Source organism: Octopus bimaculoides, chromosome 2, assembly GCF_046866305.1.
Source record: "Octopus bimaculoides isolate indiv1 chromosome 2, ASM4686630v1, whole genome shotgun sequence".
NCBI classification, from domain to species: Eukaryota; Metazoa; Mollusca; class Cephalopoda; order Octopoda; family Octopodidae; genus Octopus; species Octopus bimaculoides.
In genome coordinates this window covers 188,685,185-188,705,564 of record NC_142929.1, presented here as the reverse complement: position 1 = coordinate 188,705,564, position 20,380 = coordinate 188,685,185, and the positions used below count along the sequence as shown (strand labels likewise).

The window sequence follows — 20,380 nt, the reverse complement described above, 5'->3', positions numbered from 1 at the left end:
TGTTTGTGCCTGTGATTGTTCTCCACTCACCACTCGACAATGGGTGTTGGTTTTTTTACACCCCCATAACTTGGCAGTTCAGAGAGAGAGAGAAAGGACCAGATGTACAAGAAAAAGAGTACTGCGGTTGATTTGTTTGACTAAAATCCTTCTAGGTGGTGCTCCAGCATGGCCACAGTTCAATAACTGAAACAAGTACAAGAGGTAATAGATATGTACGTGTGTGTGTGCGCATATATATGTGTGTATATATATGCAGATGTGTATATATGTGTGTGTGTGTGTGTGTGTACGTGTGTGTATATACGTGTGTGTATATACGTGTGTGTGTGTGTATGTGTGTGTGTGTGTGTGTGTGTGTGTGTGTGTGTATTCCTGTAACTTCATTGTTTTTATTCTTAACACCATTCAATATATTTTCCATGAACAATTTACACTTAACATGTTGTGTTGCACATAGTTTGAACTCTGACGGAAGGTAAGCTGTGTGTGTGTGTTTTTGCACGCATGGGTGTATGCACGTATGAGAGAGAGAGAGAGAGAGAGGGCGTTGTGTGTGTGTGTGTGTGTGTGTGTGTGTGTGTGTGTGTGTGCATTGCATGAATTTGTGTGTGTGTGTGCATGAAGAAAGTACTGGCTGCTGAAATATGGAGGAGTATTGCTCATAGGTGAGTGGCAGGGGCGAGACGTAGGCACAAAAGAAGAACAACAACAACATGAAACCAACAAATACATAAATGATATTCTGCTGCGCCTGTGTGGCAGATATTTACTGCTTCCACCCTTTCTACATCGTGACCCAACTCCGTATGAGGCGAGTTTGGTTTGCTGTGGAATCTATCTTTAGATTCCACATCAACCAACAGTCAACGTCTGCAAACACCACCACAGATATCATTCAAGCAAAGAAATGGTGTAACAAAGCTTAAGTTCACTTTAACCCTTTAAGCATTCTTATTATTCTTTCAAATCTGATGCTTCTTTGCTTTTTTTTTGTAGTTTCAGCTTAGATCTGTGGCCATGCTGGTGCACCGCCGTTTTGCTACACTGTTATTTATTACTGAGAGCCTCCTCTAATATGTGGCACTTGGTGAAGAATGGAGTTTGATGTTGCTACCCTCATTTGCACCTCTTGCCGTGAGGTAGGTTCATGTAGGACTCTCGACAGGAAGAGATCCAGTTTTGATTTTAAAACACTTACATCCACTTTGTGTAGGTTCCTCAGGCTCTTTGGGAGAATATTAAAAAGCTGTGGGCCCCTGAAACCCAAGCTGTTGCAGTAAGTAGTCCTGAAGCACGATGGCATTGCTGGGATCTTTGGCACTGTGCAGTGTCAACCTGTTCTGGCATTGGTGTAGCCTTCAATGCCAAAATTTGGCACAATTCCTTCCAGGATCTTCCAGATGTACAGTACTGCATACCTCTCCCGCCTTTGCTTATTTATTCATATTGTTTTTAATTAATCATGCATTAAGTATTTTATAACTTTGAGATTTCAATCATTTGGTTCTCTTTTATCTTTTACTTGCTTCAGGCATTAGACTGTGGCCAAACTGGAGCACTGCCTCGAAGAATTTTTAGTCAAATGAATCAACACCAGGACTTTTTTTTTCTAAAACTTTGAACTTATTTTACTGGTCTTTTTTGTCAAACTGCTAAGTTATGGGGACATAAGCATTTCAACACCGACTGTCAAGCAATAGTGGGACATATGTGTCGCACGCATGCACACACACACACACACACACACACACACACACACACACACACACAAAGCCCTTTCAGTTTCCACCAATCAAATCCATTCACAAGGCCTTGGCAGCCTAAGGTCATAGCAGAAGACACTTGCTCAAGGCGCCATGCAATGGGACTTGAACCTGCAACTATGTGGTTGGGAAGCAAGCTTCTGATGAAGCAGAATTAACATCAGAGATACTCCACCTGTCTGTCTTTCTTCAAATATAGGTGCAGGCATGGTTGTGCTGTATGGTTAAGAAACTTGCATCACAGCCGCATGGTCTCCGGTTCAGCCCCATCGTGCAACACCTTGTGTCAGTGATTTCTTCTATGGCCCTGGGTTGACTTTCCATTTACTAATTCATACACTGTGAGTGAATTAAGAGACGCAAGTCTTTAGTGTAAAGGTATAAACACACACACACACACACACATTTATGTATGTATATGTTTGAGACCTTTTGGCATTTTGTCATGCTTGAAAAGAAAACCCATCAAGCTGAGCAAAATCACAGTCGTGGCAGATACCAGTGTTGTACAAATGGCACCCGTGCCAGTGGAACGTAAAAGCACCTGTTACACTCTCGAAATGGTTGGCATTAGGAAGGGCATCCAGCTGTAGAAAACTATACCAAATCAGACTGGAGTCTGGTACAGTCTTCTGGCTTACCAGCCCTGGTCAAACTGTCCAACCCATGCCAGCATGGACAACAGAAGCTAAATGATGATAATGATAATGATGGTGATGATGATGTTTGTATGCATGTGTCTGCATTTGACTACTACCCCCCCCCATCACTTGACAACTGGTGTTTGTTTGCATCCCTAAAATGCTAGCAGATTGGTAACACAGACTGACAGAGTAATTACCAAATTTTTCACAAGTACTGGTGATGGTGGGTTTATTTCATTCAATCAACCGTACAGGGTAGTGTCACAGTCCAATGCCTGAAACCAATAAAAGAGTGAAAAAAAAAAAGGAATTCTGTGCACTCTTGATTGGCAGACCATTTAAAAGGCATTGGACAAAATGTCTTACATTCTGAGTTCAAACCCTATCAAGGCCAATCATGCCTTTTAGTTTTTTGAGGTCAATGAAATAAAGTACCAGTTAAATACTGGTGTCAGTGGTACTGACTAATCCCATCCTCTCATAATTATGGGTTTTTGTACCTAAATTACAAATCATTATCAAATGTGGCCTTCTTTTCTAAGAAATTAGGGGTGTGGTTTGAGTAAGATTTGGCTGCTGTTTTGGGTAGTAGTAGTAGTAGTAGTAGTAGTAGTAGTAGTAGTAGTAAATAGTGATTGATACAAGACATGTGGAAATTATGACGATGATGATGGTGGTGGCAGTGGTCGGCTGGTGATGGTGGGAGCGAGGAAGATTAACTGATAAAAAAAGGGTGAGGAAATTAGTTAGGTTGACCTCTGTGACATTGTACCTGATAAAAAAAAATCTTTATTACTATTTTATTACTGCCAGATTTCGGATACACATGGAAACAGGGTAAGAATGGTAAGGTTTAGATGTGGTGGTGGGTCAAAAATGGTTAGAGGATATTGGCAGAGTTCCGCTTACCAAATGCAGTCCACTTGGCACCATGTATTTGTCAAGTGCACTGCAAGATGGCCCACTCTGATTGGGAGATGAGCTGTCTGTTTGGCTCATTCTGAATTTGAGAGTAGATTATAGACTGAAGCCATCAATGTCCCCATCCCCGGGATCTCAGGTTGGGAATGGTACGGTTCACACACAAACAATTTTTCTCGTCTGGCCGTAAAGCCTTTTCTGTTTGTTTTCCTGTCTTGTTTTTTGTCTGCCACAACATTCCTCCATGGCAAGATTTAATTTGTGTATACAAATTTAATTTGCGGTCCATGGGAAGAGCTGTTTTAACGATGCGTCCTGCCTAGCTCTTTGAAATGCCGGTGTTAAAACGGAGGTAGCTGATGAAGTAGAATGTTCTCTATGTGGCTTGTGTGTTTTCTCGTTTCTGTTTTGTTTGCAATGTCCTGTACCCAGATATGCACCTATACATACAGGTGGATGTCGGTATGCACATACCTGTACGTATATATGCATATACTCATTTACTATTTATATATATATATATATATATATATATATATACACACACACACACACACACACACACACACATTTAATACATACATACATTCACCCATACTAACATATATATGCATAACTGTGTGCTTAAAAACTTTGAACTGCACCTACCTCCACTTCCCCTACCCCTTATTGAATCTACCCTTCACTTCCCCCCCCACCCTTTACACTACTGATCCTACATCTCCACTACACCTACACTTTATATATATATATATATATATATATATATATATATATCTCTCCTTGTTTCTGTACATAAATATATGCTGAAGCAAATACCTTACATGTACACACACATGCACACACACGCGCATATACACATGCACCCCTTTGTTTCTGAATCTTACCCAATTGTTTGCACTTACACCTGTACATGTATACACAGCTGTTCATATCTACCCCAGTTACCTGTGTACTATATGCATGCATACACCTACTCTTACGTACAGGAGGCCTGTGTGTGTATGCATATCTGTGTGTGTGTGTATATATGTATATATATATATATATACTCATGATGGCAGGGAAAACAGAATTTAAATGATGCCAGTGTGCACACACACACACACACACACATATGTATGTCTACATGTATAAACATAAATATATACATGTCTATAGACATACATATGTTTTGTTGAAAAAAATCCAAACCCTATTCATTTCTGGCATTTATTCTGTTGATTTTATTTTAATGAACAGCTGCCCCCACGGATATCTTTATGGTTTCAACAACTAGGCAGTAACACTTAATCCTGCGGTGTCAACAGCACTAAAATAAGTGTTGTTTGGGAACTAACATACCAAAGAAACTACAACTTTCAAACACATTCTATATATATATATATATATATATATATATATATATATATCATTATCATGATCATTTAACGTCTGTTGCCCATGCTGGCATGGGTTGGACGGTTTGACTGGGCTGGCACACTGGAAGGCTGTACTAGACTCCAATTTGATTTGGTATGGTTTTCTATGGCTGGATGCCCTTCCTAACACTGACCACTCTGAGAGTGTAATGGGTGTTTTTACGTGCCACCGGCACTGGTGCCATTAACATGACACCAGGGTGTGTTTTCATGCCAATTTGCGTGACACCAGTTTCTGCCATGACTGCGATTTTGCTTGGCTTGATGGGTCTTTGCAAGCACGACATAATACCAAAGGTCTCGGTCATTGCCTCCGCGAGCCCCAACTCTCTCTCTCTCTCTCCCTCTTTCTCTTTCTCTCTCTTTCTCTCTATTTCTCTCTCTCTCTCTCTCTATCTCTCTATATATATATATCTCTATCTATATATATATATATATATATATATATATATATATATATACACACACATACATATATCTGTAAAAATATGTGACACTTATTCAGTAGCCATGATAAAACTCCGAGTTTCGGATGCCAGGGTGGTGGGTCCGCTCCAACATCTCTTCAGTTATCCGGCCACTGGAGATTCCTTTGAAAAATGACCGTTAACCCCAAAGATAAATTAAAAACAAAGGGAAATTACTGTGTAGTGACAAAACGTGTCTAAAACTATATATATATATATATATATATATATATATTTATTTATTTATGTGTGTACATACATATATACACACATTTATGCATACTCATGCACACACACATGGTGGGCTTCCATAGAGTTTCCATCAACTGGAGTCATTCAGAAGACATTAGTTGGCCTGGGGCTATAGCTGAAGATGTTTGCTCCAGGAGATGTGCTGTAGGACTGAATACTGAAACAAGCTGATCGCAAAGTGGCCTTCTTAACCCGGCAGCCATGTCTACTCTTGTATGAAATAATTACATGAAGGCAGAAGAGAAGACTAACTTCCTGAAATGAAACCACAGCTGCCAAACTGGGTGATGTTGTTAGCAGGACAGTAGGGGTCTTGAAAACATATGGAGGGGTTCATTCATCCATTTAGGGATCTAGTGAGGAATATCAAGTCCCTAGCATTTTTTTTTTATGCATTCAAGAAATTACCATTTTCTACCGATGAAGGAGCTGTGACTGTTTGACCTGCTAGAAATAACAGCCAATATACCTTCACATCACACCATACAGTATTAAAAGAAGAGATGTTTTCATTGAATAACTTCATCCTAGATACGTTTACAAAACAAAAAAAAAAAGCAAAACTAGGACAGATGGTCACAGCTGGAGTGTCTTTGATCAAAGGTTTGATGAATCAACGTTAACCTGAGATTAGACAACTGTTTTCTGCCAGTAATCTTCAAATACATTCAGCTTTTGTTTAGCTCTAGGTCATCCCTGATCCAAAAGACCTTTGATTAAATCTATTCTAGCCATGACCATACCAGCTTTTCCCTATACTCAGCCACCAATATTCAATAGATGCTTTTCTAATACACCAAGAGGTGTTTCAAAGCGCCAATGTGGTGTCACGTAATAAGCACTAGTGCCACATGAAAAGCACCAGTGCTGGTGCCACGTAAAAAGCACCCAATACACTCTGTAAAGTGTTTGGCTTTAGGAAGGGCGTCCAGCCATAGAAACCATGCCAAAACAGACCAGTGGAGCCTGGTGGAAGGTCTCTGGCTTGCCAGCTCCTATCAAACTATCCAACCCATGCTAGCGTGGAAAACAAATGTTAAATGTTGATGATATATATATAAATATATCAAAGTCAGAAAACAGCACAACTCCCATGACTTTTGGAAACACTTTTTCACGCTAAGAGTTGCTGAAGTATGGAACAAACTGCCAGCATCAGTTGTTAGTTGTCGGAGCACTGCGTCCTTCAAAACTTCCATGCTTCCTGGGATTCGGCAACACCACTCCTGATTTTCTCCCCTCCATACACACGCAAGCATGTATCTGACTCATACTGTTCACTTTCCAGGCATTTGTACAATACTGCATATGCTTTATGCACACTTTTGACAAGTTGTAGTGCACCTGAGCACTGTATACAATAATTTCATTTTTATTATATATATATAATTAATCCAAAAAAAACAAAGAAAAATACAAGAAGAAAAAACAATAATGCACGGATGTGGTACATGCAAAGTATTAACAAACACTGAAGGAAAGACAAAACGGTTGTTTTACGTTTCAAGCAAAGTTCTTTTTCAGAAAGAGGAGACACAGGAAAGTTCAAGAGAAAAGGAAGACAGAGGAAAAAAATTGCCAACAATCCACATGTGGTTACATTTTGAAAGGCTGCTTTTCAGGTGGTTTTCTGCTGGTGTAAGTTATATTTATACATTTGAATCCTGATATGTAATTTTTATGATACATTATAACTAATTTCCTGTTATTCAACTAAGAGCACTAACTTGCCCATTACAGAAATTTAAAATATTAGTAAACACTCAACGGTAACTTTAGAATTTTATGACAAAATCAAGTATTAAGTATTAGCCATCTACAAATCCTCAGTTTATTGTGTGTGTATATGGGGATTGGACAGTTTGACTGAAGGCTGGCAAGTCAGGGGGTTGCACCAGGCTCCAATTCAATCTGGCAAAGTTACGACAGCTAGATGCCCTTCCTAATGCCAACCACTCCAAGAGTGTAGTGGTTGCTTTTTACATGCCACTGGCACGAGGGCCAGTCAGGCAGTACTGGCATCAACCATGCTTGAATGGTGGTTTCTATGTGCCACCAGCATGGGAGCTAGTCAGGTAGCACTGGCAACAACCACACTCGAATTGTGCTTTTTACGTGCCACTGGCACAGGTGTCAATCAGGTGGTACTGTCATCAGCCATGACAATGACTTCACTTGCCGCAACAGGTCATCACAAGTATATATGTGTGTGTGTGTGTGTGTGTGTGTGTGTGTATATATATATATATATATATATATATATATATATATACTAATTTGACCTTTTTATATTTTTGAATTTTTTTTTTCTGTATTACTTGCTGCTTTATTCAGTAAAGCTTACCATTGTAGTTTAGGTGACTTAGAAACTCCAAGCGACAATGTAACCTTCAATTAATTAAGGTGATCTCAGCCTGATGATTAGCTAAATTGAGCACTCCTCATTGTATAACTATTACATCAGAGATTCATCTCACTAAGAAACATATGTAGTGTGCATTTTACCTGTTTCACTCCCTCAGTTTGGAATTTTTATTCACATTTGAGCGACCACTAGTTGCTGTGAGCTATATAGAAACTCTCAAAACTTCAATATTGGAAAAAGTCTGTAGGTTATCATGCACTGAGCACTTTTTGTTTGCTATATGTGCCACACACTGCTTGAAGCTTACAAACTATCTACACAAAATATATATATGTGTGTGTGTGTGTGTGTGTGTGTATATATACAGGGGTTGGATATAATAATGGAAACATCTAACATCATAATTTTGAAATATCTATAAAACCATTAAAAGCTTGTTTATTTTTGTTTTTTGATTTATTATTAGTGTTGCTTAATATGTTTTGCTAAAATTGCTATTTCTTTTCAGATATCATCAGAAAAAGGTAATTAAAATTCACTGAAATGACAGATCGGACTTTCAAAGAGGTCAAATTATTGGTGCTCATATGGCGGGTGCTAGCGTAATGAAAACAGCTGAAATGTTTGGTGTATCAAGAAGTACTGTCTCGAAAGTAATGGCAGCCTTTGAGAAAGAAGGGAAAAACCTCGTCGTTGAAACTTAACTCCGGAAGAAAACCAAAACTTTCAGACAGGGACCGTCGGACTCTTACGTGAATTGTTAGAAAGGATCACAAAAGTACAGCTCCCAAAATTATATATATAAGAATTCGTAATTTACATGCTAGTGAACTAGAATGCATACCTAGTATGTACTGGAGTAAAAAAGTCATATTGCAAAACCCATTGTAGCTCTGAACACATGGTTTGCTCTCCATTACTTTCCCATCAATATATATCCATACAATTTAGTTTCCTCTCTCTCTCTCTTGCGTCATAGCATATTCATGCCTTTGACTAATCTTGGCTTGTTCCTCCTCCATTTATTTCTGTCCCTCACAACACCATCCAAGTCTTTCTCGCTCTGCACGTTCATTCTCTTCTTCATCCAGTTTTGAACACCTTCATCCTCTGCCTCCCTCTCCCTCCCACCAGCTCAGTCTCCACCATGCAACACTCCATTCCGTCATCCTCTCTCTCTCTCTCTCTCTCTCTCTCTCTGATAGTATCCATCACACTGTCTCTTCACTTTCATCACCCCCTCTCTACCCACGAGATTCTAAGCATTTCTCTATAAAACCACATTTCTGCAGCTTTAGTATCAGTTTTAGTATTAAATCAGATTTAGCTTTAAACCCCGTATAATCACACAATTGAATAAAAGTGGGATGGGGGAAGGGACTGACAAAATTGCTAAGAAAGAAAACAAAAGTAACAGTATGTAGGGGAAAGATGAAAATTAAATGTTCATCATCATCGTTTAACGTCTGTTGTCCATGCAGGCATGGGTTGGACAGTTTCACCAGGGCTGGTAAGCTGGAAGGCAGCACCAGACTAGTCTGAGTTGGCAGGGTTTCTACAGCTGGATGCCCTTCCTAACGCCAACCACTCCGAGAGTGTAATAATGAGTGCTCTTACATGCCACTGGCACGGGTGCCATTTGCGTGACACCAGTATCTGCCATGACTGCGGTTTTACTTGCATGTGTTTGTTTTGCAGGATTCTTGATGTGAAGCCATGTGTTGAAACAAATGTATCTTGGAAAGAATCATTCAACCAATAAAAGATAAAAAACACTTACACTGGTTGCAGTTAATTTTTTTTTATGAATTAATAAATTTATTTATTAAACACTCTCACCACACAACTGAGCCCTTCTCAGTGACTTCCCTGTAACTAACTTATACCAGGATGTCTGGTACTTATCTATGTATTTTGGTTTTATGGAAGGTGTGTCTAAGAGTGTGTCTAAGTGTGAGTATGTGCTTGTAGCTGTGAGTTTGGATTTGTAATTGTGTGGACACTGTTTATTTAACACTGTGTGTGTGTGTGTGTGTGTGTGTGTGTCTTTTGTTTTCTGTTATCTCTTTGGCTGACAGAATGATAATTTACTTTTTAATTAACAATTTGATGATTTTATGTTTTATAATTAGCAAATTAATTCAGTGTTAGTTCAAGCAATGCTTTATCAACTACAGACTCTTTTACTTGTTTTAGTCATGTGACTGTGGCCATGCTGGAGCACCACCTTTAGTCGAGCAAATCAACCCCAGGACTTATTCTATAGCCTAGTACTTATTCTATCGGTCTCTTTTGCTGAACCGCTAAGTTACAGACATAAGCACACCAGCATCGGTTATCAAGCGATGTTGTGGGGACAAACACAGACACACAAACATATACACACACACACACACATATATATATATATATATATATATATATATACGACGGGCTTCTTTCAGTTTCCGTCTACCAAATCCACTCACAAGGCTTTGGTCAGCCTGAGGCTATAGTAGAAGATTCTCGCCCAAGGTGCCACGCAGTGGGACTGAACCCGGAACCATGTGGTTCGTAAGCTAGCTACTTACCACACAGCTACTCCTACATAATAAACTCCGGTACAAAAGCAGCTTAAGCTACTTGCTTTGCAATAAAGTACCTGCATCAGGTGTTAGCTGCTGAGACATTACATCCTTTAAAACCTCCATGCTTCCTGAAATTCACCAAACACTACACCTGATATCCCTCCCTATCCTCTCCTCCATACGCATGCACATCATGACCCGTTCACTGTCCTGACTCTTGTACATGATTCTATGCCCTGTATATGCACCTTTGATGAGTTGTAGTGCACCTGAACACTATACACCATAATTTCATTGTTATTATTTGAAATGAATTAGTGAATTCAAAGGGATAGAAGAAACAGCTATGCATTACATATTTTTCAAAAATATATGGAAGCTGTATTATGTAACATTGAAACTGTTAAACAATCCAGATACAATTTGTTTTTGAAACATCTATAGTGCATAAATGAAATTACACACTCTTTTTGTTATTTTTAATCAGCAGAAAGTACAAAAGTGACTCAAAGGCTGAAAGTAGCATAAAACTCTCGGCCTTTGACTTACTTTTGTAATGTTTTGTCTTTAAAAAAAATAATAGAAAGGCATGGGCACAGGCATGGCTGTGTGGTAAGAAGCTTACTTCTCAACCACGTGGTTCCAGGTTCAATCCCATAGCATGACAACTTGGGCAAGTGTCTTCTTCTTAACTCCATGTCAATCAAAGCCTTGTGAGTGGATTTGTTAGGTGGAAACTTAAAGAAAGTCATCATGTATGGAAGAGGAAGACCCAGGAAAACCTGGGATGAGGTAATGAAGCATGACCTTCGAACGTAGTGCCTCACTGAGACAATGACAAGCAACCAAGACCTTTGGAGATATGCTGTGCTTGAGAAGACCTGGAAAGCTAAGTGAGATTGTAGCTATGGCCTATGCCGGTGTCGCATAACTGGCCCATTTAAGAGGTCCCTTCGATTGTTGGGCAATGTGCTGTGCTTGAGAAGACCTATTCAGTCAAGTAAAATTGCTGTCATGGCCAATGCCAGTACCACCTGACTGGCACCCATGCCGGTGGCACCATAACAAGTGCGGTCCATGCCAGTACTGCTTGACTTGCTCCCGTGCTGGTGGCACATAAAAAGCACCCACTACACTCTCGGAGGGGTTGGCATTAAGAAGGGCATCCAGCTGTAGAAACCTTGCCAGATCAGATTGGAGCCTCCTGGCTTTCCAGACCTCAGTCAAACTGTCCAACCCATGCCAGCATGGAAAGTGGACGTTAAACAATGATGTGTGTGTCTGTGTTTGTCACCTACCACTGCTTGACAATCAGTGTTGGCTTGTTTACATCTCTGTAACCTAGTGGCTCAACAAAACAGACTGACAAAATAAGTACTAAGCTTAAAAAAAAAAATGAGGTTAATTTATTCAATTAAACCCTTTAAGGTGGTGCCCCAGCATGGCCGCACTCTAATGACTGAAACAAGCAAAAGATAAACGGTAACATACTTATGTATTGGGTTCTGTTTCTCGTGTTTGTTCTGCTCCCCCCACACACATACACACATGTACATACATGCGTGTGTGTGTGTGTGTGTGTGTGCATTTTAATGTATATAAGCGTTCTTATTTATGTATAAATGTACGTTCTTATACATACATGCGTATGTGTGTAATTATATGTATATATACACATAGATATAAGTATCCGGATAGACAGATTGGTGAGCATGCATGCACCCACCCTCACACACAGATAAACAGCAAGAGAGAAAGTGACCTACCATGAAAACAAATGGGCAACAGAGACAAATTCAAAACTTGTTATCTACTCAGTTGACAAAACAAACAAACAAATAACGTTTATAGGTGAAGGAGTGGTAAGTAGCTTGCTTACCAACCACATGGTTCCGGGTTCAGTCCCACTGTGTGGCATCTTGGGCAAGTGTCTTCTACTACAAGCTTGGGCCAACCAAAGCCTTGTGAGTGGATTTGGTAGACAGAAACTGAAAGAAACCTGTCATGTATATATATATATATATGTATGTATTTGTCCCCCCAATATCATTTGACAACTAATGCCGGTGTTTACGTCCCCGTATATTAGCTGTTTGGCAAGAGAGACCGATAAAATAAGTGCTAGGCTTACAAAGAATAAGTCCTGGGGTTGATTTGCTTGACTAAAAGTGGTGCTCCAGCATGGTCGCAGTCAAATGACTGAAACAAATATAAGAATATTTACACACACACACACATGTGCACGCACTCATATATAATGGCAGTGAGCAGAACACACACACACTCACCACAGGATCAAAACATCAAACACATATACGCACATATGTATACATAAGTGTGACAGCAACAGCAACAACAACAAAAAGCAATCACCAAACAACCAGGAAAAAGTCAGACACAGAGAAAACATTGCAAAGGTTACAGATGTGTGGTGAAAGATTTTGACAAATTAATTAAATCCCCCTGCTGCTACTGTCATAATAATTCTTTCAAATTTTGGTACTGGGCCAGCAGTTTTAGGGGAAGGAGGGTGCTTGTTGGTTACATCGACCCCAGCACCTCTGAAAGGATAAAAGCAATTTGACCGTGGCAGAATTTGAACTCAGAATCTCAAGAACCATAAGGAAAGCATTTTGTTCAGCAGCATTTCAATAATAATAATATCAGGTCATCCTATAAGTTCTGTCCGAATTTTGAATAAAGAAAACAAGTGATGAAATGTTATATTTAATTGAAATTTAATCATCAATGTATTTTCCCTGATTTTCTATGACTTCCTTCCATCTATTTACAAGCTTTTTAATCCCATCAATGTAAAACTCTTTTGGTTTCAAAACGAAGAACTCTGAAATGTCAGTTTCGACCTCCTCATGGCTTGCGAAAGTTATGTCTCGCAAATGATTCTGTAAACTCCGAAACAAATGGTAGTCTGAAGGGGCAAGATTGGGAGAATAAGGTGGATGAGGAATTTTTTTCCCAACCAAGCTCTTCAATCTTATGTGATGTGATCTTTGCAGTGTGGGGTCGGGCATTGTCCTGATGAAACATCACTTCTGCCTCAAGGAGCTTATCCTCAAATTCAACTGGACGTCATCCTGTTCAATCTTCAAGGCTGAAATCTCTACTTCTGAATTTTGCAAACCATCTTCTGCAAGTTCTTTCAGTCAAGCATTCTTTCCCATAAACTGAGTGTATGTTTCGAGTCGCTTCGGCTGCAGAGTTTCCTTTTTTGTACTCATAAAGCATTATGTGCCTTAAATGCTCTTTGGATACTTCCATGTTAGAAAGGATTTTAATCGAATAATTTTTAATTCTATTATTCTGTAAAATGATATTTAATTAGTTTAAATGTATACAAATGCATAAAAATTAATTTTAAATTCCATTAGACATTCTAAAATACTATTAAATTTCATTCAATTTTATAAAAGGTAAAATCGGACAGAACTTATGGGATGACCTGATAATAATAATAATAATAATAATAATAATAATAATCCTTTCTATAATAGGCATAAGGCTTGAAATTGTTGGGGTGGGGGATAGTTGATTACATCGACCCCATTACTCAACTGGTACTTGATTTATTGACCCTGAAAGGATGAAAGGTAAAGTTGACCTCAGCGGAATTTGAACTCAGAACATAGTGATGGGTGAAATACCACTAAGCATTTCATCCAGTGTGCTAACAATTCTGCCAATAATAATAATACTTCCAGCTATAGGTACAAAGCCTGCAGTTTTGAGTGGAGGGGCTAGTCTATTACATTGACATCAGTGGTACTTAATTTATCGACCCTGAAAGAACGAAAGGCAAAGTCGACCTAGGTAGAATTTGAACTCAGAACATAAAGACAGACAGAATGCTGCTAAGTGCTTTGCCCAACGTGCTAATGGCTCTACCAGCTTGCAATGGTTGATGTCACAAGTGAAAAACAAAAGCTGTAATATGAGTAGAAATGAGGGAGTTGAGAAGCTAAAAACTATTTCTAATCTATTAAGACTGCCATCTTTTGCAGACACACCCGTCTTTTGTAAGTAGGAAGTAATGAACAGAGTTCCCTGTATACAGCCCCCACAACAGGCACTTGTAATGCTTTTACTATATTGCCTCAGCCAAGGGTAATATTGATGCTTTTAGTATATGGCCCCCAAAAAGGGCACTAGTGATCATCATCATCGTTTAACGTCCGCTTTCCATGCTAGCATGGGTTGGACGATTTGACTGAGGACTGGTGAAACCGGATGGCAACACCAGGCTCCAGTCTGATTTGGCAGAGTTTCTACAGCTGGATGCCCTTCCTAACGCCAACCACTCAGAGAGTGTAGTGGGTGCTTTTACGTGTCACCCGCACGAAAACGGCCACGCTCGAAATGGTGTCTTTTATGTGCCACCCGCACAAGCCAGTCCAGGGGCACTGGCAACGATCTCGCTCGAAAATCCTACAGGAGCCAGTCAGGCGGTACTGGCAACGGCCACGCTCAAAATGGTGCATCTCATGTGCCACCCGCACAAGAACCAGTCCAGGGGCACTGGCAACGATCTTACTTGGCTTGCCGGGTCTTCTCACGCACAGCCCATTTCCAAAGGTCTCGGTCCGTAGTCATCGCCTCGGTGAGGCCCAATGTACGAAGGTCTTGCCTCACCACCTCAGCCCAGGTCTTCCTGGGCCTACCTCTTCCACGGGTTCCCTCAACTGTTAGGGTGTGGCACTTTTTCACGCAGCTATCCTCCTCCATTCTCACCACATGTCCTAGGCACAGGTGTGGCTGTGTAGTAAGAAGCTTGCTTCCCAACCACATGGTTCCAGGTTCAATCCTTGTGAGTGAATTTGGTGGATGGAAACTGAAAGAAGCCTGTCGTATATATGTATATATATATATATGTGTGTGTGTGTCTGTATTTGTCCCCCAATGTCGCTTGACAACCGATGCTGGTGTGTTTATGTCCCCGTAACTTAGCAGTTCGGCAAAAGAGACTGATATAATAAGTACTAGGCTTACAAAGAATAAGTCCTGGGGTTGATTTGCTCGACTAAAGGCGGTGCTCCAGCATGGCCACAGTCAAATGACTGAAACAAGTAAAAGAGTAAAGAATGGCAGTAGTGAAATCTTTGTAAATTGCTCCAACCAGAGATTGAAACCTCGTTAAAATATCAACTTGCCAACATCTTGTCACTTGCTTGGTAATTGGGGCCTGTGCTGCACAGGTAGAAATGGTTAACAGCACGGCACAGAAGGTAGATTCATGACAGGTACAGATTTTGATGCAGTTTCACTTTGAACTCCAGAGACCCGTTGTCCTTGGCATTCCCCCCCCCCCCCAGATTCCCTGGATAAAAGACCCAAAATAAATGATTTCCCACCTAATGCTGTTTCTGTGTCACTAAAATGTCTTTTCTGTCTTCCATATTGAAATAAAATACCAAACAGAGAGCAACATTGTCCTAACAACTTGTTTTTTTTTTAAATTTTATTTTATTGCCAATACTGGCGCTTGTGGTGCCAGTCCAATGCAGAGGAACTCCTCACAATATTTGCATCTGTAAACAACAGGAGCAGCTTCAATCATCAGGAAGTACTTCCTGTGATATTGCACGTGCAGGCCGACGATCAGATGCAACGACGTTGCTAATTGGCTGAGGAGTTGTTAAGCAATATGTTTGTAAACAGTACAACGTGGCAGCTGGTAAAGTGGATGCTGGTGTATTTGTGTCTGTGGCCGCTGGGGTTCTGAAGGTTGAACAGTTTTTGGGAAAATTTTGTTGGAAGGGGGGGGGGGGAATTAACCTCTTATAAAATAGCAAGTTTTTACCTTTTACTTTTTTCAGTCATTTGACTGCGGCCATGCTGGAGCACCACCTTTAGTCGAACAAATTGACCCCAGTCATGATATATATTTGCAGTTGTAACTTTTTAGTAGAGCAGTGGTTCCCAACCTTTTCACTACCAAGGACTCCTTTTATTTAAATGAGTTTTCCCGCGGACCCCTTTTAATATGCTTATCCTTTACAAACATATTGCTTAACAACTCCTCAGCCAATTAGCAACGTCGTTGCATCTGATCGTCGGCCTGCACGTGCAATATCACAGGAAGTACTTCCTGATGATTGAAGCTGCTCCTGTTGTTTACAGATGCAAATATAAAACAAAGTAAAGTTGTAAGGTACAGCTTGAGTGGAAATATATATGAAAGAAGGTTTGAAAATGCAATTTTAAAGATGTTTATTCACTTGACCGGTTTCACTTTTTTAGATTGTCAAAAGTAAAATGTAAAGCTTTGTATAAGCTTTGTTGTGTTAAGTACTGGTTGTCACAAAGGGATTAAAGTACAGTTATACATTCTTTGATAATAATAAGAAAATGTTAAAAACAGTTGACAAGAAAGTATTTAAGAAAGTATTCAACAAAAAGTATTATGAGTTCAATAAAAATCATGTTTGTTTGGTAGTATATATATATATATATATATATATATATATATATATATATATATATATACAGAAGGAGATATATTTAAGAATTTATGAAAAATTGGAGAAGAGCTGACCTGTCTTTCTGACAATTGCTACCCAAGACTTATGAAAACTGAAACACACTCACGGTACATTAAATAGTCTCCCATATCTCTCAACACACAATCCAAGAAATTCAGAAGCTTACACAATTATATACAAGAACATCCCTCTACTGAGTCAAGTCCCACGTCTAAAAAAAGCACTCGAAACTCATAAAATAATAAAAAGCAAGAGACAACCCAAATCCCTAAAAAACCTATTCACCAATACAAAATTACCCAACACAAGCCCACCACACACCATCAAAAAATGTGGTTGTTCCAACTGCAGGACTTGCATCCACCTCATTGAAGGAACAATATACAAATTCCAGTCAGGACACTTTTGTCGTAAAAAATAACTTCACCTGCACATCAAAGAATTTACTTTATGCCATAAGGTGTGAAGGGTGCCACAAAGATTACATAGGGCAAACGAGCCTTACCCTCAGAGAAAGGATGACAGTCCACCGCCAACAATTGAGGGATCCCACCACAAGACAGATACCACTTAGTGGTCGCTTAGATCTCTGTGCACGAAACAAGTCCCCCAAATTCCTAGTTTTCCCACTATACCAATGTTCAGACAACACCACTGACCAAACATGAATAAAGAGGGAAAACAATCTTATTCAAAAATACAGACCACAACTCAACATACTCTAACATACCCCCCCCCCCCGGTACACACCCACAACAAACACACAGAAACACATACAGATGTACAAAATCACACACACACACACACACACACAAATACAATGCAAACCTCCCATGCAAACACACAATATCCCCACACTAGAGCACAAACCCACACACATTCCAAAAAAAACATACATATATACACTTGCAATACAATTCTAGCAACCATAACCAACCCTTACACACACATACGTAAACATGTACATGCACACACCTACACACACCACCTTGACAATTACAAATCACACAAACACACCCACACAGATACACACACAAACACGCAAATACAACACAACCCACACTCATATATGCACACATGTACACACACACACACACACACACACACACACAAACACAATATGTCCGTTCCCCAGTAAAAAATCATACACACACACTCAAAAGGAAAAACACACACATATACACACAATAGAATCCCAACAATCACAACAAACGCTCACAAACACACAGACATACACACAAGCATGCACACACACAAGGACAAACACCTTCCTGACAAATACAAGACACATAGACACACTCACACAAACGCACCCAAACGTATACACACACACACTGCAAACAAAACAAATCACTCACACACACACAGAAACTACATAAACCATACCCACATATATACACACGGACACACAAACGCATACTCAGTACCAACATGCACAGAACGTACACGCACATACATACACACCACCCAGATAAACCCAACACACACGGACACACACAGAACCCCTGACAAATACAACACACTCACACACACACACATACATATGCACTCTCACACACACCACAAAGACAATTATAACAACACAAACATTCTTAGACACAGACACAGACACACACACACTCACGTACACACACAACATCCCCACCAACACAAAACACACAAATATACACACGTACACACACAGACGCACTAACAAACAAACACATACACACACACAACACCCTGACAATTACCAATCACACACCATCCTAGCAAATATAAAACACACACAGACCGCCAGAACTACTTCTGTGGACCACCAGGGGCCCGCAGAGCACAGGAAGAACATACCAAGATGCTTTCTCCTTCTTACTTTCTTCTCTCTTTACCCTTTTCATTCAATTGTCATCCTCATCTGCTTCAATGCCATTCACATCTCTTCAGAAGGCTTTTGGCTTAATGGTTAGTGTATTTGGCTCATAATTGTAAGGTGGTGAGTTCCATTCCTGGCAGAGTATTGTGTCCTTGAGCAAGACACTTTATTCCACAATGCTTCAGTCTACTCAGCTGGCAAAAATGAGTAGTACCTGTAATTCAAAGGGCCAACCTTGTCACAATCTGTGTCATGCTTAATCTCTCTTAAGGGCAAGCATGTCTGTGGAGTACTCAGCCGATTGCACGTTAATTTCACAAGCAGTCTGTTTAGTTAATTACATCAACTGGAACCCTTGTTATCACGGCCAGCTGAGTGTTAGATCTGTCTCTTCAGATGTGTCGTCTGCAACACTGGCTCTCAACAAGGTCACAAGTGTCCCTGATTACATACAAAAATCTTCTCAAATGTTTCTACATTATGGTTTCAAATTACAACACAGGAATCATCCTGAGTATCTACTTCACTAAAGGTGGAAATTATACACCAAGAAATTGCCAAAGCATGAAATTACGCATCTTAACTATCACTCTTGTATATAATCTGAATCTACGTTGAAGCAGACACAATCAGTGGATGAGTATTACAGGGAAGACAAAAGGACATTGCAGTTTTGACATTCATATCCTTCCAGAGGACTGTGTGTGTGTGTGTGTGTGTGAAGGTACATGGCCTAGTGGTCAGGCAAATTGTACTCATGGTTGTGAAATTGTGGTTTCAATTCCCAGACTGGACACATGCTGTGTTCTTGAGCAAAACACTTCATTTTATGTTGCTCCAGTCCACTCAGCTGTAAATGGGTCACCCTGTGACAAAAAAGCCTTCCAATTAGGGGTGAATGTCAGCCTGTTCGCTTAGTTAGCTGAGTGGCATCATTTGAAAGCTAGAAAAAAAAAAGATGCAAAGCACATTGTGACCAGTGGTGTATAACATTATTATTATTATTGAGTCATCAAATTGACACTGGGGTACAAATATACGAAGCCCAGTATATCCATCATGACCACCCGTCCGATAAAGGTACACCAGGCACATGCACCACAAGCATATGTGTGCAACATGGTAATCTCATATCAAGATAAACAGCACATGACCTTGCATGTGGGGCCCAGTTGGAATTTTCTTCAGATTAAGTAACCCATCCCATTCAACAGGTCCCTGAATAAGGGTTGTTTAAGGAAGTTGAACGAAACACCCATGTTTCCAGAGGTGAATTATTCAAACCCCAAAGAATTCCTCTCAACACATGGCTATGATGCTCCCCCCTCTACTTCTGCTCCTGATCAGAGATGCACATATCGTCAGTCACCAAGGGACATGCTCAACTGGTTAAGGTCATTGTCACTTTTTTCCTTTAAAAGTTAGTAATAATAATAATAATAATAATAATAATCCTTTCTACTATTGGCACAAGGCCTGAAATTTTTGGGGAGGAGACTGGTTGATCTCATTGACTCCAGTACGCAACTGGTACTTAATTTAACAATGCCAAAAGGATGAAAGACAAAGCCAGCCTTAGGAGAATATGAACTCAGAACATCAAGTTGGATGAAACGTTGCTAAATATA

The 20,380-nt window shown here is 39.9% G+C and overlaps 1 protein-coding gene and 1 long non-coding RNA gene across 6 annotated transcripts in view; one reads left to right on the top strand and one right to left on the bottom strand.

Moving 5' to 3' along the window:
* The window catches only part of LOC128247055 (uncharacterized), a 56,159-nt gene extending 47,695 nt beyond the window's left edge, over positions 1 to 8,464 (top strand). For 3 of the 5 annotated variants that reach the window (XR_008263498.2, XR_008263497.2, XR_016240845.1), the window contains 3 exons: positions 1,000 to 1,142; positions 6,996 to 7,109; positions 8,345 to 8,464. This is a non-coding gene — a long non-coding RNA (uncharacterized LOC128247055). Of the gene's footprint in view, positions 1 to 999; positions 1,143 to 6,984; positions 7,110 to 8,344 lie in introns of all 5 variants that reach the window. The other 2 variants (XR_008263499.2, XR_016240846.1) reach the window with 2 other exon arrangements.
* The window catches only part of LOC106883264 (uncharacterized), a 199,742-nt gene that overhangs the window by 31,660 nt on the left and 147,702 nt on the right, over positions 1 to 20,380 (bottom strand). The window lies entirely within an intron of this gene.